Here is a 23,535-nt window from a genome sequence, read left to right as displayed (position 1 = left end):
TTGGCTCGGAATGGGGTCATAAGGACATGTGAGTTCCGCTTTTTCCATTCTAGAATATAGTTCTCGAGTGTCTGTGATGCATATCAGTGTTTTCTGTGGCCGCCCAGGTCCTTTGATGCCTGTTTTCTTCAGTTCTGGGGAGTTCTGGAGTCATTCTGGCCCGGAACGGGGTAATAAGTACACATGAGTGCTGCTTTTTATGTTCTAGAATATTGTTCTCAAGTGTCTGTGATGCATGCCAGTGTTTTTTGCGGCAGCCCAGGTTGATGCTTGATGCCCGTTCCAGGGTATTCCGGAGGCCTTTTGGCCCGGAACAGGGTAATAAGGATGTGTGAGTTCTGCTTTTTTCATTCTAGAGCATTGTTCTTCAGTGTCTGTGATGCATACCAGTATTTTTTGTGGCAGCCCAGGTTGCTTGATGCCCATTCCGGCCTGTTCCGGAGGCCTTTTGGTCCAGAATGGGATAATAAGGATGTGTGAGTTCTGCTTTTCCATTCTAGAATAGTGTTCTTGATTGTCTGTGATGCATCCAAGTGTTTTTTTGTAGCAGCCCAGGCTGTTTGATGCCTGTTCAGGCCTGTTCCGGGGTGTTCCAGAGTCATTCTGGCCCAGAACGGGGTAATAAGGATTTGTGAGTTCCGCTTTTTCTGTTCTAGAATATTGTTCTTGAGTGTCTGTGAAGCATCCCAGTGTTTTTTGTGATAGTCTATGTTGTTTTATGCCCATTCTGGCCTGTTCCAGCTTTTACCGTCCCTAATGTTGGTGCCGAACAGCAGCATCCCCCCCCCCCTCCATAAATCCTATTATCTCATCTAACCGCAGACCTACTGAACTTTTGGGTAAACATTCATGGGGTCACGTGCAGGTCTTTAGAGGGTGTGTACTGAATCAGGTTACAGTCCTATGCACGTTTACTTGATCAGAGTCTCTTTGCTTTGATCGGAACTTCTGCAATATACGACTTACGCTTGGCTCCCCTAAAACTGTACCCGTCTTGCTCCTGTTTTCTTCCCCTTGATCTCTGCTTTTCATCCTGCTACATACGAATCCCTGACGACCGTTCCTTGGAGTCAATCACCACACATCCATTCTGACTGCCTTCCCTTCCCACGGACCATGCACACGTCACTGCGGGAGCCTCAAGGCCTACGCCAACCGCGCGCACTCTTTTTGCTCACTTCGAAGCCCGCAGACAGGAAGGGTCCGGACGGCCCAGAAAAGCTTCGCGTTTGTGCTTCTCCCTTCAGCTCCGGCGGGCGGGGCTGGGACGGAGAACCGCGCCTTTCGCGGGTCGCTGCAGGGAAAGGGGCTTTTCTGCCGCGTTCAGGCCAGCTCCCCGGGAGGGCTGCGGCACCGGAGGCGGAGGAAGCCGAGGAAAGCGCTTCATTCAGAGGCCACTGCCGGAGCGGCGCGCGCGAAAAGTCTGGCGGTGGCTGAAGGAGGCGGCGGCCGGTGCCCAGGTGATTGTTGCGCGGGGAGGAGTGGGGCTGCTTGTTTGTTTCGAGGGGCTCTTGAGGCGCAGCGCTTTCAGGGCCGGGGAGCCCTGCTGGTCTGCAGCAGCAGAACGGAGCTTGAGTCCGGTGCACGCCCACTTCTTTAGGTATATGGGGAATGGAGGGCGCTGTTTCCGTAGCGTACGAGGCAGGTCTGCTTCGAGGGGGGTCTTGGAACACACACGGAAATACAACTCATCTCCATTCTATATCCAGGAGATCATTTCCCCTGGAGAAAATAGCCATTTTGGAGGGCAGACTCGTGGCAGAGCTTCGTTCTCATGAACTTACCCCTAAATCTCCAGGAATTCCCCAAGCCAAAGATGGCAGTCCTGTGTACCCAGTAAACATGATTCAAAGACAGATTAATATTCACAGCATTGTAGAGAGGTTGGCATGTTAGGCTGAGGAAGTGCAATGTTTTTTAAAATTCTGCAGTGCTCTAAAGACTAACATTTATTGCAGCATTTGCTCAATACTGCTCCCTTAAGAGTGATTAATACTTGTTAACCTACTGTTTAATTTTGCAGCTTTGCTGTAAATCTATATAAAATTATTGTATATTCTCAAGTATTTGAGTGGTGTAATCTAGATTTTTGTGTTTGCATGTTGTATTGCAGAACAAGCCTATTTTCTCACATGTCAAATAACTGGCTGTTTACTTTTGCCAAATGTTTGAAGATTTTGGTATCTCTTTGGATTTCCAGCTCTCAGTTGGGAAGTTCCAGGAGATTTGAGATGGAGCCTTGAGGAGGGGGGTGTTTAGGGGCAGCTCAGCAGTGGGTAATGCCATTGAATCCACCCTCCAAAGCAGTCATTTTCTCCAGGGGAATTGATCTCTGTAGTCTTTACAATCAGTTGTAATTCCAGGAAATCACCAGGTCCACCTGGAGGTTGGCAGCCTTAGTTACTCTTCATTTGCCCGCTACACGGTAGGGAGGAAAGAGCCATCTGGGCGCCACTGGCCTAGCAGTATCACATATCCCATGGGCTCTGCGACAAGCCCCTGTATTGCAGGGACTAGGACAGAATTGCACCATTAAAAAAAAAACACTGGTTAAGCAGGTCAACAAACAAGGCATTTCAATTGTCAGTATGTTTAATATTTGTAGTAGTTAGAAAAACTGCTAACATTGTGATATGATGAATAAAATCTATGATACTGCAAATGGAGGGCGTTTGTTGAATTAGACTTTTCCCACCTTTATTTATTTATTTTAGTATATTTCTATTCCATCCATTCCCCATAGGGCTCAGGGTGAAGTACAACATAGGATAAAACAATAACATACAATAAAAACATTCAATAAACAGACAACTCAACAGCACTCAGATTATCGTGTCATCACATATTGCCCAGCCTAGCCGTCTCACATCATGGCAGTTTTTATTCCATTTCCTAGCACAGATGACAGTGCTGGCCAGGGAGGTCAACCAGATCAAGAATAGACGCCCACAGCTAAAAGCCTGGCAGAACAGCTCCGTTTTATAGGCCCTACAGAAGGCTAATAAGCCAGGTAGGGCCCAGATCTCAATTGGGAGCTGATTCCACCAGGTCGGGGCCAGGACTGAAAAAGCCCTGGCCCTAGTTGAGGTGAGGCAGGCGTCTCTTGGGCCAGGGATGGCCAACAGATGTTGGGAGGCCGAACGTAATGACCTCCTGGGCATATATGGAAGGAGACGGGCCTGCAGGTATGTTGGTCCCAGGCTGCATAAGGCTTTAAACGTTAGTACTAAAATCTTAAAGCAGATCCGGTACTCAATGAGCAGCCAGTGCAGACTGCGGAGCGCCGGCTGAATGCCCACCCATAAAGGTGGTGCAGTCAGCAGGCAAGCCGCTGCATTTTGCACCCGCTGCAGTTTCCGGATCAGTCTTAAGTGTAAGTCGTGTAGAGCGAGTTACAGTAGTCTAGTCTGGAAGTGACCATTGCATGGATCACTGTAGCCAGGTCCTGGGGGGATAGATATGGTGCTAGCTGCCTGATCTGACGAAGATAACAAAAGGCAGACCTGGCAACCATTGTGATCTGGGCCTCCATGGAAAGGGAGGCATCCAGGGTCACTCCTAAGCTCTTCAACTGTTGGGCTGGCACCAATGTGGCACTGTCCAAAGCTGGGAGCTCGATAACCATACCCACCCCACCCCGACTCAGGTACAGGACCTCCGTCTTAGCTGGATTCAGTCAGTCAGTCAGTCAGTTTATTGCGGCTCTAGGCCAATCAACAACAACAACACAACTCATCAATAACAGTACAACACAACACCAAGCTAAAATATAACATAACAATATAAAACTATGTACAACCATCAAAATAGTAATAAAATTATCTGACGTAGGCAACACTTAACTAAGGGCATCTTCTTTCAAATACAAACAGCATTAAATTTCTTCCTGTCAAGGTCGGTAACATATAGAAACTTAGCAAGATCCAGAGAAAGTTGATCACTCCCATCCCCTAAGAGGAAGTAAATGACTTGGGCCTGATTTAAAGATTTAGCTAGCATTAGATGGTTCCGCAGAAGTCTGTACCTTGCCTCTGTATGGAAAAGACAGTTCAGAATGAGATGGGGAACCGTATCGACCTCCTCCAGGCCGCACGGACAGATCCTGTCTTCTAACGGGATCTTGTGGAAACGGCCCCTCAGTACTGCTGTGTCAAGAATGTTCAGGCGTGCCAAGGACAGCATCCGCCTGATCTTAATTGGCTGTATCTTTTCTAGATACCTGGCACATTTAAGATCACTTGTAAAAAAGGTTGGGATATACGTCCCCCCAACTTTGGCCAGAGATTGTTTTAACTCCAATTCCAGTAATCGGTCTCTGATAATTACTTTTGCCCCGTTCTTGAACATGAGGGCTAGGGAATCAATATTCAGATCACATTCCTCTAGTTTGGAATTTAATTTCCTCAACCAATTGCTAACAAATGAGTCATAGAAGATTTGATGTACAATATCATCCGGATTCGCCAGCACCCTTAGAAGGAGACTCAAACCTCTATTCCACATTACTGTGGAGAGGCTTGGAAGCCCCGTTTCCAGCCTATTTGCAATAGATGAGGCATATTTTGGCACCTGTAGGATACATCGTACAAACTTCGATTGAACCATCTCCAATTTAGTTATTTTATTATACAAGAAAATCTCAGCTCCGTACATTAATTGGGGTATAACCTTAGCATTGTAAACCTTAATCGCCGCTAAGGCGTTATAAGCGCCCTTGGAAGTGTAAAACTCCTGCAGAGCAAGTGCCGTGCGTTGGGCGTTACAGTGTACGTTGTCAATGTGCCCTTGGTAAGATCCTGTATGATGAAAAACAACCCCCAGATATTTGTATGTTTTAACTTGTTTCAGTTTTTCATCATTGAAACGCCAAATCATTTCTCTGAATCTTTTAGTGAAGACTATAATTTTAGACTTGTCCCTGTTAACGACTAGATCTGTGTCCAGACAAAAGAGAGAAAGCATTCTGAGCGACCTACGCAAACCAACTTGGGTTCTTGACAGTAGTAACACGTCGTCTGCATACATCAAGATGGGCACAGCAATCTTCCCAATCTTAGGGGGATGCAGACCGGCGTCGGTAAAATACCCTACAATGCTATTAATATACAAATTAAAAAGTTGCGGGGCTAATATACAGCCTTGTTTGACACCTTTACTTGTTTGAATTGGATGAGTCAGATGACCTTGGGGTGTGCATTTTACCTGCATACTAGAATTTTCGTACAGTTTCATCATGAGAAATAGGAGTCTACGGTCAATTGATGTACTGTACAGTTGGCGCCACAGCTTGTCCCTTGGTACAGAATCAAAGGTTGCTTTAAAGTCTATAAACGCTGCGTATAAACGAGAGCCCTTTACTGCAGCCTGCTTATCGACTAGGAATTTCAGTATTAGCATGTTGTTCAAGTGAGAACGATTTCTTCTAAAGGCTGCTTGTACATTTGCCAGGATGTGATTTTCTTCCATCCAGGTTGTTAATTTCTCCCGTAGGTGTAAGGCATATAGTTTTCCCATAATATTTAAAAGGCTGATTGGCCTGTAGTTTTCAGGCTTCTCTCTCCCGCCTTTCTTATATATAGGAGATACTATAGCCTTGCTCCATTCCTCTGGCATTTTACCTGTTTCGTCTATAAAGGTGAATAGGGAAGCCAGAACAGGCGTCCACCAGTCCTGGTACGATTTTATCAGTTCTATCCGGACACCATCCGACCCTGGGGCTTTCCCACTTCTGATCTGCTTTATCAGCAGTTCAATTTCTAAACAGGTAACCGGTTCCCACTTAGGGCAGTCTGTTAACTCTAGATGTAATAGAGGAGAAACTTTGGAGTCTAGCCCAGCATTATATAGCTTACTAAAGTGGATCTCCCACTCTTTAGGGCTAATAAAATTTTTGGGACAGTAGGGGCCTTTCCGTTGTAACCGGTTTAATTCGTTCCCAAAACAGGTCGGATTTTTATTTTTGGCAGCCATAAATAATTTTAGCCAATTTTCTTTAACATAATCTATTTTCTTTTGTTTAATCAAGAACTTGTATTGTCTTTTTACTTGCTTATATTTAACTCTGTCTAGCCAATTATCGGTCAATTTCAGCCGGCTCTGTTGTAACCACCCAGCTATGGCTCCCAATGCCTCAGACTACTGGCCAGGGGCGGCGACTGGCTGGCCACTCATCAACAGATAGAGCTGGGTGTCATCAGCATACTGGTGGCAACCCATCCCAAAACCTTTGGCAATCGGTGCAAGGGGGCACATATAGATGATAAATAATTGCGAGAGAATGGCTCCCTGCGGCACTCCATGTATAAGTCGATGCTGCAAGGAAGTCTGCTCTCCAAGCACCGCCCTTTGTCCCCGTCCCCGGAGAAAGAAGGAAAACCATTGTAAGGCCACTCTGCGAACTCTGGCGACGGCAAGGCGGTGTGTCATAAGGTTGTAATCGACCGTGTCAAATGCTGCTGACAGATCGAGAAATAGCAGAGCTGACCCGTCTTGATCCAGGTGCCATCTTAGGTCATCTGTGAGAGCAACTAGGACAGTCTCCGTCCCATGGCCCCGGTGAAAGCCAGACTGAATGGGAACAAGTCGGATGTCTCATCCAGGAAAACCTGTAACTGTTCTGCAACCACTTTCTCAACTACCTTACCCAGAAACGGTAAATTCGAAACTGGGCGGTAGTTGGAGAAGGCCCCAGGGTCTAATGTCGTTTTTATCAAAAGTCGACGAACCACTGCTTCCTTCAGTTTCTCTGGGAAGGTCCCTGTTGAAAGGAAAAGTTGACAATATCACCCAGGGAGTCCCTGATACCATCCCGGCTGGCTTTCACCAGCCAGGATGGACAGGGATCCAGGAGGCAAGTGGTAGGCTTCACTGCAGCCAGGATCCTGTCCACATCCTTCGGTAAGAGCCCGCTGAAGCAGTCCAATATAGGACCAGAAGATGGCCAAGGGGCTTCCTGCTCCATCTTGCCCTTCCCCCAGCTATTCCATGCCCCATGTAAGCCTGAGGATCAAAGGTAATCCTCTGGAATAACATGTTGTGTCCTGTGCCTGAAGGGCAGCTACCAGAAATGAGAAATGGACAAAACTCTCTATCATTGCCACATGGTATGCAAAGCCAACTCTGAACAAATAAAAAGCTCCAAAGAGTGAGTAAAGTTCTTTAATTCAATTTCTCCCCCTTTATTGCTGCATGATACATTTTTTTTTTAGTCCTCTGATCCTCTGCAGCAGTTTATAATACAACTAGGAGTCCCATAGAAATTCTAGGAGAAGGGGAAAGCAGGACAGTTCTGCTTCCATAAACTCTGCCCAAAGGAGCTTAGTGTCAAGTGTGCTTATTTCTGTAACATAATTGTTTCTTAGACAAAGAGCAGGTCACCAGCTCTCCACTGATCCCCCCTTATTTACAACCATTGGGCAAGTAATAAATCCATCTGGCCCAAGGATGTTTATGCTACAGCCTGGCTAGTACCACTTTCAAGTTGCCTCTCCCACAGGTTCACACAGACAACTCTTATCTTCTGCTAGAGAAGTGTAAGAATGGGAGATGTTTTTAATAGCCTAAATTCCTTAGTAATAAAAGAGATTGTGCTTTGAACCCGTGACTCAAGTATGCTTCTGTAGTGTAACCTTTGAAGATATCCTTTTTTTTTTTAATATGTATATTTTTATTATTAATACATTATCCGTTTCTCTACATGGTTTCTGATATCCATTTTACATTTACCCCCAACCCACCCCCCTTAGTCTATGCATCCTTTTCTTCTTCCAGCCAGGGACAAAGGACTCGAAGCTTCCACTGAATGTCCACTCTCCTTTCTTCCTTCGCCCATTTCAGATACGTCAGCCACTTTTCTTTAATTCTTGATCTTCTTTCTTCCCATGATTCTTCTTGCACCATTATAGCGGCTATATCTGACTGGACAAAATCAAAGAGGTAGTTATGCCAAGTACTTTCCTTCCATTTACTTTTGTCCTTCCATCCTGCCGCTATTACCGCTTTACCCGCTGATATCATTGCTTTTAGTAAATGTTGGTTGTTTTTCCCTGTTTTTTCATTCCCTAATAAACTCATCTGCATTAGTTCAAAGTTAATTCTCGGCTCTACCTGAAAGAATTTCTTTATCATTCCCACTACCATATCCCATAGTTTCTTGGCCTCAGGACACTCCCACCACATGTGGGAATACCATCCCTTTTCTTTCTTACAGTGCCAACACTTAGGGCTCAACCCAGGAAACATATTGGCTAAAGTAGCCGGAGTTCTATACCATTTGGTGAAAAATTTCAATTCCATTTCTCTAACCTTATGTATCTTAACTTTTTTTAAACCTTCCATTATCTTCTCCCCTGTTCGTTTCGTTATTTGGCCTTCTAAACTCCATGACCGTTGAAGGTAGCTTATTGCTCCTTCGTTACCTAAATTCATGCTCCTGTATAGGATGCCTGCTAATCCTTTTTTTGTTTTATCCATTAATTTATAAAACTTTTCCATAGGTTCTTCTTCATTTAAGTTACTCTTTTCCACTTCCTTTTTAACTTTAGTATACAATCCTGTGGCCTTAAGCCAGTATTGTATTCCTACGACTTCTTGAAATTCATGTAATGGTTTTAACTTATCTAGTATTAACAAATCTTCTACCCTTCTAAATCCTTTAGCCTTAAGTAGTTCGCTCCACCTATGCTCCTTGTCTCCTTCCATCAACACTTCTAATGGCATCCATCTAGATACCCGATTCAGCCATTTTGGTTGCCATTTCTTCCAAACATTTAGCCCATTTTTCCTTGGTCCCACGTTTAAATTAAGTTCCTTCGCCCCCATGTTCATAAAATGCCATGTTTTCCTACCCCATTATTAGCTTCATTCTCAAACCTTATCCATTTCTGGTCCTCTTCCTTCTCTATTTCTAATAATGCTTTAAGCTGAAATGCTTCATAATAATTGACTATATCTGGGACTCCCCATCCAAGTTCTGATTTATGATTGTATGCCAATTTTTTTGGAAATCTAAGTTTCCTACTACCAAATATCCATTCCCTTATTTTAGTGTTCCAGTTAGTCATTTTTTGCTTATCTAACTGCAGTGGTATCGTTTGAAAAAGGTACGACAACCTTGGCATCCAAAACATCGATACACTCTTTATTCTAGTGGTCAGGCTCATCGTCCTTTTCCCCCACTGCTGCATATCCCTCTCTATTTTCTCCCAGATTTTATTATAATTTCCCTCCACTATCCTGTTAATATTTTTATAAATTTCTATCCCTAGATATTTAAATTTCTTAACTCCCATCCCCAAATTAGTTATCCTATTAATCTCTTTCCTTTCTTCCAAACCAACATTAAAGTACGTTATTTCAGACTTTCCCATATTTATCCTTAAGCCTGATACTGCTTCAAAATCTTCTAAAATAATTTTCGTTTCCCTAATGGCTTCTTTCGGGTTAGATATTGTCATGATTATGTCATCTGCAATTAAATTGATTAGTTATCCTATTAATCTCTTTCCTTTCTTCCAAACCAACATTAAAGTACATTATTTCAGACTTTCCCATATTTATCCTTAAGCCTGATACTGCTTCAAAATCTTCTAAAATAATTTTCGTTTCCCTAATGGCTTCTTTCGGGTTAGATATTGTCATGATTATGTCATCTGCAAATAAATTGATTTTTATTTCCTCCTTTCCTATTCTACAGCCTTCTATTCTCCCTGAATTCCTAATCCTTTCTGCTAGTTGCTCTATTGCCATTATAAACAGGGATGGGGAAAGTGGACACCCCTGCCTCACACCTCTCTCAATTGGGAGCTGATCCGTATGTTCGTTGTTTACTCTTACCACTGCTGACCCCTCCCTATAGACCTCTTGAATGGCTTTTAAGAATAGTGGCCCAATCCCACACTTCTTCATTATGGACCATAAGAATTCATGGGACAGCGTGTCAAATGCCTTGTATACATCTAATTTAAGTAAAACAAGTTGCCCAGAACGTTTATGGTACAACACATTAAATATATTCCTTATAGGATGTGCAATACTCCTATTCTTTACAAAGCCATATTGATCCTCTTTTATTATATGAGGTAATATGTTCCTTAACCTATTTGCTAAAACTTTAGCGAAAATTTTGTAGTCCTGGTTAAGTAAACTTATTGGTCTATATGAACCCACTTCCCGAGGATCCTTCTGGGGTTTTAATATTACGGTTATTTCAGCCATTCTCCAAGAGTCGGGAGCTTTCCCTCCCTTCAATATAGCATTAAACACTTGTTGTAATTCGGGGATCAGTAACTCCTTCATCTCCTTATAAAAATCCACAGTAAAGCCGTCAGGCCCTGGGGATTTACCCACTTTTAAATTGTTCACAACTTCCTCTATTTCTTGAACTGTTATTTCCTTCTCCAAACTCTCTCTATCTGTATCTCCCAACACTTCTCCACTTTCTTCAATATGTTCTGTTATATCCCTCCTAGAGTATAACTCTTTGTAGAATTCTTGAAACACTTGCCTAATTTCTCTCGGGTTCTGCGTGACCTTTCCTTGTCTCTTAATACTTTCCACCTTTTGCTTTTCTTTCCTAGTCTTGAGATAATTAGCCAATCTCCTAACGGAGTTTATTGAATCTCTTTGAAACTTATTTCTTACCATGGTTTGTTTTTTCCATAATGCCCTTGAATCCATAAAGTCCAATTGTTTCCTAATTTCATCGATCTTTTTTTTCCTATCAGGGCAGAATCTAATACCTTGACTGCTCTGCAGTGCGCCTAATTCCTGAAGTTTCTGTGTCTTGTTAGCATACCATTCTTTTTTTATTTCTTTCTCCTTCATCATACAATGACCTCTTAACACTGCTTTTGCTGCTTCCCACAAGATATTTGTGGCCACTGTTCCCTTATTTTCTCTAAAATATTGTTTTACTTGATTTTCCATATATTGTCTATTTTCTTTTTTTAATAAGACCATACTGTTAAATCTCCAAGTCCTTCTAATTTGTTCATTTTTTATCACCAGTTCTATATTTAGTGGAGCATGATCTGAGATCCATATTGGATGGATTGTTACTTTCCTCAACTCCCAATTATTTGATTTTTTAAGAAATATATAATCTATACAAGAAGCTGTCTTGTGTCTACTTGATAAATGTGTCGGCTTTGGAACCAAGCCTAAGGCCTCATGTGCTTCTACCAAATTCCTTTTCCACCTGGCCTCCTTCTCCTTGGTCATATCTATGTTAAAGTCTCCTGCTATAATAACTTCTCCCTCTGAGAATTTCTGAACCTTTTGCATAACTTTATTCAAAAATCTCCTCTGTCCTGTATTTGGGGCATATATATTTATAAGCGTTATTACTCTATTTTGAAACCTACCTTTGATAAACAAATATCTCCCTTCCCTATCACTAATGAGATCTAGTATCCTAATATCGATCCTTGTGTGGACTAAAATTGCAACTCCTCTCGTCTTAGTTCTACTTCTTGCTTCAGCCAATACTTTCCATCCTGGGTGTTTAATCAACGGTTTAATATCATCCTTTGCCTTATGTGTTTCCTGTAAATACACGATATCTATATTGTGTTGTTTTGCCATTCTTGTTAATCTATATCTTTTCAGGTCTGAACTTAGTCCGTTGACATTCAGTGAGAGCATTTTCAAAGTTTTAGCCATAATCATTCACCTCCCTTCCCTTCCCTGGCTGGATAACAAAGTCTATTCTGCCTCTCCCCTTTCTCCCTTCCCCCCTCCCACACCCTTTCCTCCCACTCTTCCACATCATCCCCCCTCCCCTCTTCTGGTATAGGGCTCGCTTTTGGGTTGATCTCTCCACCCTCCCTATACCTTCGGGTGGGCACACCTCCCCCCCCTCCTGGATCTTTTATTATTTCCTTCCTTCACTTAAGACCGTGATATTCCCTCCCTCTTTTTTTTTTTTTGGAGTTCCTCCTTTTCCTTGAACATCTTATAGTCTCGTCCTCTGTCGTTTCTCCTGACGTGTAGAAGGCCCCTCCTCTGGTTCGTCGACATTAAGCTCTTCCTCTGGTTGAGTTCCTGTTTCTCCTGGGTCCAGACCCATCTTCTCCAAGAGTTTCCTTGCTTCAGCTGGGTTCCTTGCTGTGAGTCTTTTGCCTTCTTTGTAGATCACAATAGTGGCTGGGTAAGCCCATGTAAACAATATCTTGTTCTGAAAGAGTTTATCTGCAAATGGCTTCATTTGTCTTTTTTCTTCCAATGTTTCACTGCAAAAGTCTTGTCTCACATATACCCTTTTCCCTTTAAATTCCAGTGCCCTCTTCTTCTTCAAAGCCAAAAAGACTTGCTGCTGCACTTTTTCTCTTGTAAATTTGACTATCACTGGTCTCGGAGATCCTCCTGACCTTCTAGACCTAAGCCTATGGACTCTCTCGACCTGGTCAGCATTAATCATAACACCTGTTTGCTGTTCTGAGAGCCAATTTATTATCCCGTCTTCCAAGTGTCGTGAGTCAATGTCTTCTGAAATACCATGAATGATAAGGTTTGCCCTTCTTGCTCTGTCAGAGAGGCTTTTAATCTGCTCCTTTAAATAAACTATCTCCTTCCGATTTGTTGACGCTGCCTTATCAGCCTTGTTGGCCAGCTGCCTAATATCTTGCAGATCCTTGTTTATCTGGCTAACTTCATTATTAATTTTAGCAACAGTCTCCTCTATTTTGTTCTGAGACTGCATCATTAAAGCTTGAAACTGTGCTATCTGTTCGGAAAGCTGTTTCACTGTAGTGGCAGCCATTTTAACGGTGCTAATCACTGCCTCCGGTTCTTATCTGTTTTCCAAAATACTCCCTTTTTCTCAGTGCTAGCTGTCTTCTGAGCACGCCTTTAACTTCTTTGTCTCTCTAGCTTCACTGCCAAATATTATGACCCCAAAACTTCAATATTTACTTATCTTTCGGTCCTAATCTCTTTTCTTGTTTGGAGAGGGGCGAGCCGAGGCTGTTTCTCTTCAGAGCGTGCGCATTTCCCCTCCTTTGAAGATATCCTATATAGCAATTGTGTAACCCTGTGTACATCATTACTCACAAGGCTTGTGTCCTTGGTACAGCTTCTGAGCTCCTAACAGTAAAACAGCTTTGATTTAAAACAAAAGACTGCTATTGAGGAATATTGACGCTCGACACTTGGATTCATCTCACAACAATTAACTTTCAAAAACAGTAATGAATTTACAGCTTGATGAATTTCTATGAGTGGACCTAGACATTGACTTCTGCTACTGATGACTGCATGCATTCCTGCTTCAGGAACCATATAGAACAGTTTTGCTTTGCCACACATTAGTGAGGAAATGTAGTGAGGAAACAGCTCTCTGTTCTGTCCCTTGTGGCAAATGACACTAATGAATGGAGGGGGGGAAATGTCACCTATATGGTTTCATCCTTAGCTTCAAGGAATACTTGATTTAGGTAATTTGATAATAATTGACTAGTTAGTTGACCAGTGTAGCATTACTAGTAAAGAGGATTGATTGGGTTATCTGATAAGCATTGCAGCCTGTGTTCCATAATTTTGCTTCCGTTCCCTTCATTTTAGTGCTTTTTTCTGATGAAAATTTCTGTTTCCATTTAATGCCAGTGAATAATTTTTCAAAGTTTGAAACTATTGATAACAGCATTCCCTCTGTTGAGGGTTGTGAGCAAAAAATTCTACTTAGTGATCCAAAAGATCCTAGCATTAAAGTTGTTAGCGAGCCTACATTGGTTTATCATATAAATTGTTTCTTTAGAGTTCTTAAGTAAAACATTCCACCATATGTTCAATTTGATAAAGTTGGTAACATCAACTGAAAGTAAATTAAAAATCAGTCTTAAAAGGCAAAACTAGATTTTTTAAAGTATAATTTTCTGTAAGGAGTACAAGAGTCACCCTTGACAAAAAAAATAAGACGATCTTATTTGATGGACCTACTGATAAATGAAGTAAATAAAATAAAGTAGCAGGCAAAACTGAACAATCCACATAACTCTTTGGTAGCAAAAGGAGCTTGTAGTTTTTTAGATGCCTTTGACACATTTAAAAAGGCATAGGCTATAAATGTGTTAGATGCTACTAATGGAAACCAAATGGCAGTAAAAGCAATTTAGCTTTTAAATAATGCTGCAGTGTTCTTTCACACACATGCAGTTCTTATGACAATCTTATAAAATAGGCCAGTAGTGTTATCTTGCAGCTTCAGCTTGCAGCTTCACCAAGCACCCACAGAAATGCCACCTGATCTCTGGAGATCCCTCTGGAAAGGCCTCAATGAATTCAGTTCTCCCACTTGTTTGACTCACAAGCAGGCAGCCAGTCAACTGAAACTTGTGTGCATACACATGTATGGCCCACAAAACATCCCATCCATATCCACTTGTTCATGAGAACCTTTGGAAGAACTTTTTTTCTTAGCCATAAAGACCAATTTTGTGGACTTCATTTCCTTCCAATACAGCAAAAAACCCAACTTCAGGAGGGAGGAGAATCCCTTGACTATTTCTACCTATCTAATGCACTTTTATCCCAGCCTTCCTGGGCAGCAGAGATCTGTTTTCCCTATTTTTTATCTCACCACAACCCTTTGAGGTAGGCATGGGAGACAAGAGAAACCCAATTTCATCCAGACAGCTTCATGCCAGTGTAGGGGATCTGAACATGGGTCTCTCAAATCCTATCCCCTTCCATACTCTAAACACTTCTAGGTCTGGCAAACCCAATGCCTTTGGGTACATGTAATTTCATACAGACTGGTGAACTGATCGAGTCCCTCTTATCTTGCTGTCCTACCCAGGATCTCAAAGGGTGAGAGAGCCTCCATAAATTATGTCATGCATCAAGGAAGTAGAGAAGTTGCACTAAAGGAGGAATGGAACACTGACTAAAACAGGGGCAAAGTGGAACAAATGGGAGAGAAGAAAAGGAGAAGAAGTATAAGATTTTTTAAAGCATAGCATGCTTTGTGGACAGCATCCCTTTTTAACCCTATCAATGCAGGATTCTATAGAATTGAAGTTTCTAAACTCTACACATTATTGAGAATCAGGAACTCCGACAGGTTAGGCAGATAGCTTGGATTAATGCAGCGCACAAAAGGAGATTTGAATCCAATGGCCAGTTGCTTTCTCCTCCAACCAAACCCTTAAAAGGGACCCTGTAGTCCCCCCATTCTACACTTGCAAAGTTGTAGCCCCAGGATTTTCCTGTCTGCTGATAATGGCTGAGCAGCCTTGATGTCTGCTGCTGCTTGCAGAGCTGGTCAAGGAAGAGGAGAAGGCAGGCGGCAAGAAGTGTGGGTGGTTGGACAGTGCATCCAAAGGTGGAAGGGGAAGCCAGGATTGGAGGCAAATCCAGAGGCCATCAGCTTGCAGGGTGCATGGCAGGGAGGCAAGGGATATGGCCCAGTGTTTCTGCTAAACTGTACCTTTCTTCTGGCGAGCCAGCAGGGAGGAGCAGCACACAGCTCCTGCTGGGCCTTGGCCACCAGGAGGGAAGCTGGCTGCTGTTTTGGGCCATGCAAGGCAGTGGGGCCAAACACATACATCCCCTGCGCTGAGCCACAGATCATTAATGCACCAGAGAACTGTAGTACCACTTCATAGGAACACTGATTGATATATAGGAACTAATAATCCTTGTCACTTTTCCAGAGCTAAACCTGCCCATAGGACACAGAAAAAATCTTGGGTCCTGCGACAAATGAGTCCTGGAAATGTTGATGTCCCCATATAATGGGTTGGATCCAACCATTCTCCATGAAGGTTTTTCTTCAATAGAGGAGACAATGAAGTTGGAACAACGGGTTCCTAGACTAGAAGGCTTCATACTTTACTTAGTGCTGTGATAGGATCCGTTCCATTGTTTCTCTTCTATGCATTCACAGAATCCTAGTCCATAAGCAGTCCAAAGTGGCCCATAATAATAGGCAGTAATAATAATATTGTAATATTGCAATGGTCATAATCTCCCCCCCCCCCCCCCCGGTATTTCTATCTGTAGTAGTGGGGGTTTTTTTTAAGCACTTGAGGCAGGTGTTGGAACATATGTATTCATGAGGATGCAGTAAAATGACTTGTAAGATTTACTATTACAGGCTATTAAATTTAATGATCCAAGCGTACAAAATACATTTTGCAGTTTTACTTAGTAGTAACTACTGGGAACAGTGTATTGCTTATGCTGTTAGAGTCCTCTTCTGCCCCTTATGAAAGGAGGTCATGGCTTGTTAGCTTTTTATTATGTCAAAAAACAACCCCACAATAAAGTGAGAATGGTGTCCTAAACAGTCCCTAAATGTTTAATGTTGATTAGCAAATTGGGCTGTTTCTGTTATTGAAACTAAGTTCTCTCATACTCAGGTCTGGCTGTTACAGCCCTCACAGGTTTTGTGATGAAAACTGTTGTTATTGTTCCCTGATGTTTGGCAGCTGTGATTACAACTTCTCCTAACCATAGCCTTCAGAAACTCTCCTGTATGCTGTACAACAAGATCCTCCCCCTTTTCAAGCTTGGAAAGGGAGTTCTCTACCTTTTTGAGCCTGTGCGTACCTTTGGAATTCTCACACAGGATGGTGGATGCAGCTACAAAGTGGCTGCCATTAAAGGTGGAACCAACCACAGAATAAGGTCATGTATAATTCCAGCAGTAAGTCTTCAGTCTTTTAGGCACAAGCTGTGTTTAGCTTGTGTGTGATTCTTTTAAAATGAGCGTATTGTTTAACATATTTTCTTGTATACACTGTGCTTACCTTCTTGCACACACTGAATGTCCTTGTGCTGTGATGCCAACTGCTTCCCAGAAGCCCTACTGGGCCAAAGGCACACCTGAGACTGATCAAGAGAGAGATCTTTGGGTCGTGGTAGATAACTCAGTGAAAATGTCAAGACAGTGTGTGTTTGCAATAAAAAAGGCCAACGCCATGCTGGGAATTATTAGGAAGGGAATTGAAAACAAATCAGCCAGTATCATAATGCCCCTGTATAAATCGATGGTGCGGTCTCATTTGGAGTACTGTGTGCAGTTCTGGTCGCCGCACCTCAAAAAGGATATTATAGCATTGGAGAAAGTCCAGAAAAGGGCAACTAGAATGATTAAAGGGCTGAAGCACTTTCCCTATGAAGAAAGGTTGAAACGCTTGGGGCTCTTTAGCTTGGAGAAACGTCAACTGCGGGGTGACATGATAGAGGTTTACAAGGTAATGCATGGGATGGAGAAAGCAGAGAAAGAAGTACTTTTCTCCCTTTCTCACAATACAAGAACTCGTGGGCATTCGATGAAATTGCTGAGCAGACAGGTTAAAACGGATAAAAGGAAGTACTTCTTCACCCAAAGGGTGATTAACTTGTGGAATTCACTGCCACAGGAGGTGGTGGCGGCCACAAGCATAGCCACCTTCAAGAGGGGTTTAGATAAAAATATGGAGCAGAGGTCCATCAGTGGCTATTAGCCACAGTGTGTGTGTATATATAAATTTTTTTGCCACTGTGTGGCACAGAGTGTTGGACTGGATGGGCCGTTGGCCTGATCCAACATGGCTTCTCTTATGTTCTGACCATGCCTACTGTCTAAAAACAGTTTGCGGACACCAGGAAAAGTGTCAGTGGGTGCTATACTGAGAACTCCTGCTGTACAGTGGGAGCTTCAAATGCACAAGAACTTGGGAAAATGTTCTGCTGACTTTATGTACTATCTAATGGAAGTGCACAGACTTTAATCAACAGCTGGATGGCCTCTGGAGTGTATAAATACCATAAGTATTAAATACAGAAACGAAAACCACAATGGCTAATTGAAATTATACCAGTTACAAGTATGGGTCCACAAAACTCATGAGGAGATTCCTCCCCCTCCCCCACCTTCTCCCTAGTCCAAGCACAACTGCCAGACTGAACTGCCAAAGCCAGGTGGCCCTCCATGGCTGCTGACCTTTTTGTTGACGAGTCCCCTTCCCCCTCCCAAGATAGCTGAGCTGCCATGGCAGCTGTCAGCCTTTTCACTAGCAAGCCTGACTCCCCCAAAGATTCCCAAGCTGCTGCTGCTGAAAATGCCAGCCTCCTCTCCAGTGATCCCACCTCCCTCCCCAAGACCATTGGCTTCCTCACTGGTGAAACTGCCTCCTCCTCTGATCGCCAAGCTATTGCCACTGCAGCTTCCAGTCTCTTCACTGGCAAGCCTGTTTGAGAGCCAGTTTGGTGCAGCGGTTAAGAGCAGTGGACTGCGTTTGATCCCCCACTCCTCTACATGCAGATGCTGGGTGACCTTGGGTCAGTTACAGTTGTCTCAACAGCTCTCTCAGAGCTTTCTTAGCCCCACCTACCTCAAAAGTGTCTGCTGTGGGGAGAAGAGAAGGAAATTGTAAGCTGCACTGAAACTCTGTGAAGGGCAGGGTATGAATCCAGTTTCTTCCCTCTCTTTTTCTTCAAGTCTGCCTTCGTTGCAGAGATTACCAAGCTACTGCTACCATGGCTGTCATTCTCCTCTCCAGCGAGCCCACCTCCTTCTTAGTGTCATCTGGCACATTTTAGAAATAATGAGGGCTTTTGGGGTAGAAAAAGTCCAGCAGGAACTCATTTGCATATTAGGCCACACACCCCTGATGTCACCATTGCTTTTGTCAAGTTCCCCCTTCCCGTTATCTCTGTTTCTGTGTTTTGTCTGGGATTCTTTGATGTAGAGGATGGAATGTGTGAATAGTAGTGCTTAGTCTATTGCAGAAACGAAATGTAACCCGCTTGACCTCCTAGGAGAAGGGAATTATCTTTGTACCAATGTCGCTGCTCACTCCCTTGGATGTGGAGCTGAGAGCTTTGTAGTAAATGTGTGTGTGTGTGACCTGTAGCCACTAAATTTGAACTGTCTTCACGCTCTGAGACCAGGCGCGCTTTTAATGATCATTTCAAGGGTATATAATCTGAGGCTGTACCATTATGTATGACTTTTGACACTCCTTGACATCAAGGCAGTGTCTATGTATCCAGATCCTTACAATAAACACTTATCCAATTCCATGGAGAGTCATCATTACTGAAGAAAATTTGGGAACTTGACATAGTGTTGAAAGTCCCTGCAAAACGTCATCGAATTCTGCTAGCTGCTCACAGCCATGGCTGAGAAGGCACTGGATACAGAAACGTTCCAAAGAAGCCTGAGACACCCCAAGCTGTGGGGAAGGAGACAGGAGCGATCCCGAAGGGGATACTACAGCACATCATGGGCAGATGGCGCCCCCAGGTGAGAGGCTCTCCAGTCAATGTGGCATGTCTGTTCATCACTCCCAGAGTGTGGAACCCCCACCAGTCTACCAACATTATGGATGCCAGCCAGGTGCGCAGAGAAGCCATCCTAGGAGGTCAGGAAGAGAGAGAGAGGCCAGAGAACAGGGGTCGGGAGAAGAAGATGAGAATGGTGGTGTAGAATCGGGAAACCCAGGGCGAGAATGCCCTCCCATGGGGAAGAAGAAGAAGATGATAACCTCCTACAGCTTGTTCGGTTTTAAATGCCGGAGATACCCCAAGCCCTGCAGCAAGAGATACAAGCCATCACGGACTTCTTAGTACAAAGAGGTTCAGCACCAGATCACACAAGAGGTTGCCCAGATAGCACCCCCCCAGCCGAGGCAGGAGCTGGAGCTGGGGCCGGAGTCAGAGCCGAAACCGGGCCTGGCAGTAGGCAACTCGTAAACCTGCTGCCCCTTCCTCCACTTCAGCTGCTGGTTCAACCCAGGTCCCGAGAACTTTCTGCCACTTACAACAGGGACCCAGAGCAGATCGAATACTTTGTGATCCAGGCAAACAGTTACTTCCACTACTGGGGGAACACGTTTTTCAACGAGGCCAATCGAGTGGACTACCTGGGATCCAAACTAGAAGGGGCGGCAGTCCGGTGGTACGTAAGCCTGTAAGACCTGGGTGATGGAACTGTACTCAGTGCAGAACTTCCTCCAAGCTCTGCTAGTGCAGTTTGAAGACTTCTTGCAAGAAACTAGAGCACTAACCACTCTACAAAATTTACAGCAGGTGAACTGGTCAGTGCACTACTACGCCTCGGAGTTCCAAGCCAATGTGGCCAAAGTGAGATGAGAGAATGAAGGTAGACCAATTTCAAAGAGGCCTCAATGCTAACATTGAGGACCAAGCACTAGCCCTAGCCGATCCCAGCTCCCTGGTGGGATGGATCCAACTGGCATGCAAGGTGGAAACCAGGATGCAATGAGTAGCGCTCCAAAGGTGGTGGCAGCAAGGGAATAAGGAGGGGACGTAAGTCTTGGTCAGGGATGAAAAGCGAGAGCAAAAAACCCATAAATGCCCCGAGCAAGGAAAAGACCCCCATGGGGAGATGATGCTGTCGATGCAACACAGTGGGGCATCTGGCCAGTGAATGCCCTGAGGGACTTTGAGGCCCCCCTTACTCTGAAGACCCCCACGCTCCCAAGCCCAAGAAGGAGAGCACCAGTGGGAAAAAGCTCTCTCGAAGCAAGGCACTGGCAGCAAGTGAGAGGAAGACACCTCCATCGTATAGAGTTCTGATGGGGAGTCCCGATCTGGAGATGCCAGCGGGAAACGAGAATGACCTGTCGTAAACAGTGTGGAGCGTCAGGTCAGAGCCGTCTCAGTGCCACTAAGGGTGAGAATAACAGGAACTTTGTTCTTTATTCCCCTGACTCCGTTGAACCCAAAGCTTAAACGCTTTATGCATGCGTGAGCCTTATTAGATTCGGGTTGTACTCGGGACATAATTACCCCCAAACTAGCAGAAACTTTGGGACTATCTCTTTGGGACTATTCCAGGTGATCCAGTTTGAGCAAATGGACAGGTCTCTCATGAGGCCCGTGGGGATAGGGCCTCATTGGGACCTAGAGATTTTTGTAATAGTTTCCCTCCTCTTTGGACTTGGTGTTGGGAGTGGGCTGGCTAGTGAAACATGAACTCCACAACCAATGGGATGAATATATTATAAACTTCCAGGACCCGGTGTGCAAGAAGCATGTGTGGACAAAAGTGTGGGGTCCTTATCCTCCCCCAATCAATGAAAAGCTGTGTTTAACTAACATACCTGAGGAGTACCATGATTTGCAGGGGGTGTTTGAAGAAAAAGAGGCAGATGAGCTGCCCCCTCCCCCAGGGACACAGACTATGCAATAGAGCTCATACCCAGTCAGCCTCTCCCAAAGGCCAAAGTGTACTTGATGGGGAGGGAGGAAAGGGAAGAGCTCTGCAAATTTCCAGAGAAAAACCTAGCCCAAGGATTCATTAGCCAAGTGATCTCCCCCCACGCAGCTCCGGTGCTGTTCAAGAAAAAGAAAGATGAGGGAGTTGTGCCTGTGCACCGATTATCAGGGGATAAATGGAACTTCAATGATGAATGCTTCCCCCTACCCCTAAGCATGGTAGCCCAAGGGAAAGTTTTTTCCAAATTAGATTTAGGGGATGCTTATTTCAGAGTCTGCATAAGGGAGGGGGACGAGTGGAAAACAGTGTTCAACACGCCAGTGGGGCAATTCGAGTACTTCGGTATGCCTTTCAAGCTACAAGGAGCCCCGAATTATTCGTGAACTTTATAAACGAAGTACTCTGGAAATACCTGTACAAAGGTACAAATAGTATACCTAAATGACGTCCTTATTTATTCAGATGACATCACCTCCCACGTGAAACTGGTTTTAGAGGTTTTGTAAACATTGTATGAAAATAAACTGTTCATTAAACTGTCAAAATGTGAATTCCACAAGGCCGAGTTGGATTACCTAGGGTACCCAGTAACCAGGAGGGGCATAGCAATGGACCCTGCCAAGGTCCAAGTGGTGCTAGAGTGGGAGGCCCCCAAAACTCTGAAACAATTCCAAAGTTTCACTGGTTTCACAAATTTTTAGAGAAATTTCATTCAGGGGTTCTCTCAAGTTTTCCTCCGCCTGACAGAACTGTTAAAAACAATAGGGAAGGGTCCTGAGGCCAAGAAACCTGGGGCCAACCTGAACTGATCGGAACAGTGTCAACAGGCATTCAGCCAACTAAAGAGACACTTTACGAGCGAGCCAGTCCTACTCCATCCCAATGAATTAAAACCTTTTGTGGTGCAATGTGATGCAAGCAATATGGCTATGGGGGGAATCCATGAGGAGGGGCAACTGCACCCGTGCACTTAGAGTTCCAAAAACTTCACTTCCGCCAAGAGAAATTGATCAGTGTGGGATAAAAAGGCCTGCACCATCAAATTTGCACCCACGAGTCGAGGGAGCGTGAGTGCCATAAAAATCTAGAGGCACCCAATACTCAAAAGAAACTAATGGTTAAGCAGATCCAGTGGGCGGGATTTTTCTCCAAATTTGACTTTGTCCTGAAGCACATCCCTGGGACATGTAACTTCCTGATTGACACGCTGTCCCACCTCCCGCAACATGACAGATAGAGGGAGGAGATAGTCGACTCACTGTTCACTTTGTCACAACTAGGCAAGGCCGTAATGACGCGCCCGCAGAAGGCCCCTCTAGTGGAGAACGAGCAGGGGTGGGGAGCTGAAGCGGGCGGTGGAAGAAGAGGGTGAGAAAAACCCACCTGAAATAAAACAGGGGGCGGATGGGTTCTGGTATAAGGATAATCGACTATACATTCCGGACTCCCTCCACAAAGAGGTGCTTCAACACTGTCACGATAATAAAATAGCTGGTCGCTTTGGCTACGTTAAGGCTTTTGCTCCTAGTGCAACAACAATTCTAGTGGCCATGCTTGAAAAAGGACATATCAGGCTATGTGGCATCATGCCCCATATGCGTCATGGCTAAAAAATGGGGGAAGCTGCCGGGTCTTCTGCAGGTATTAGAGACCCTGGTCAGTGGTCTCTTTGGATTTTATAACGAACCTTCCCCCCTCACAAGGGAAGACTGTGATCTTAGTAGTGGTGGATAACTTTTCAAAACAAGCCCATTTTATACCTTGTTCTAAACTCCCCACAGCTAAAAAGCAAGCCTCTCTGTTCTTTCAACACGTGGTGAGAATCCATATGTTCCCAGACAAGGTCATTAGCGACGGGGGACCCCAGTTCGTTGCGGAGTTTTGGAAAACTTTCTGTGAGCTAGCCCAAATTGAGAAGGTTTTGAGCTCGGGGTATCACCCCCAAACCGATGGCTAGACAGAGAGGGTTAATGCCATGGTCGATCAGTACCTGTGGTGTTTCATATGCCATCAACAGTCTAATTGGGTGGAGCTACTTCCGTTTGCTGAGTATGGATGCTGTCAGGTAATGGAGACTCAAGGCTGTATTCATTTGAGACAATGTAATACTTTTATTGGAAACTCATAGCTTGAAACAGAAATTGAGACTAATACTTTGGCAGGGGTGTTTCTGGGTCTTATTGAACCTACATCAAAGCAACATCTGAACAAAGGCATTATTCTCAAAACAACAGGGAGTGAAGGTGCAAACTTTCACATGAGAGCCTCTGCTTATCTTCTAGCCTCTGGGAAGATGCTGGCCAGCAGTGGTATCTATTAACGGTCACATTCCTTTGCTCTCATCACAACCTAAACAAAGTTAACAC

At 44.2% G+C, this 23,535-nt stretch overlaps 1 protein-coding gene across 1 annotated transcript in view; it reads left to right on the top strand.

Moving 5' to 3' along the window:
- The first annotated feature begins 1,167 nt into the window (after positions 1-1,167).
- ZRANB3 (zinc finger RANBP2-type containing 3) overlaps positions 1,168-23,535 on the top strand; it is a 208,443-nt gene continuing 186,075 nt past the window's right edge. The window contains exon 1 of the mRNA XM_060257117.1: positions 1,168-1,460. The gene's annotated coding sequence lies outside the window, so the exon portion shown is untranslated. The remainder of the gene's footprint in view (positions 1,461-23,535) is intronic.

Source organism: Heteronotia binoei, chromosome 16 (assembly GCF_032191835.1).
Source record: "Heteronotia binoei isolate CCM8104 ecotype False Entrance Well chromosome 16, APGP_CSIRO_Hbin_v1, whole genome shotgun sequence".
In the NCBI taxonomy this organism is placed as follows: Eukaryota; Metazoa; Chordata; class Lepidosauria; order Squamata; family Gekkonidae; genus Heteronotia; species Heteronotia binoei.
The sequence above is the reverse complement of the archived record's forward strand: the minus strand, read 5'-3'. Positions and strand labels throughout refer to the sequence as shown.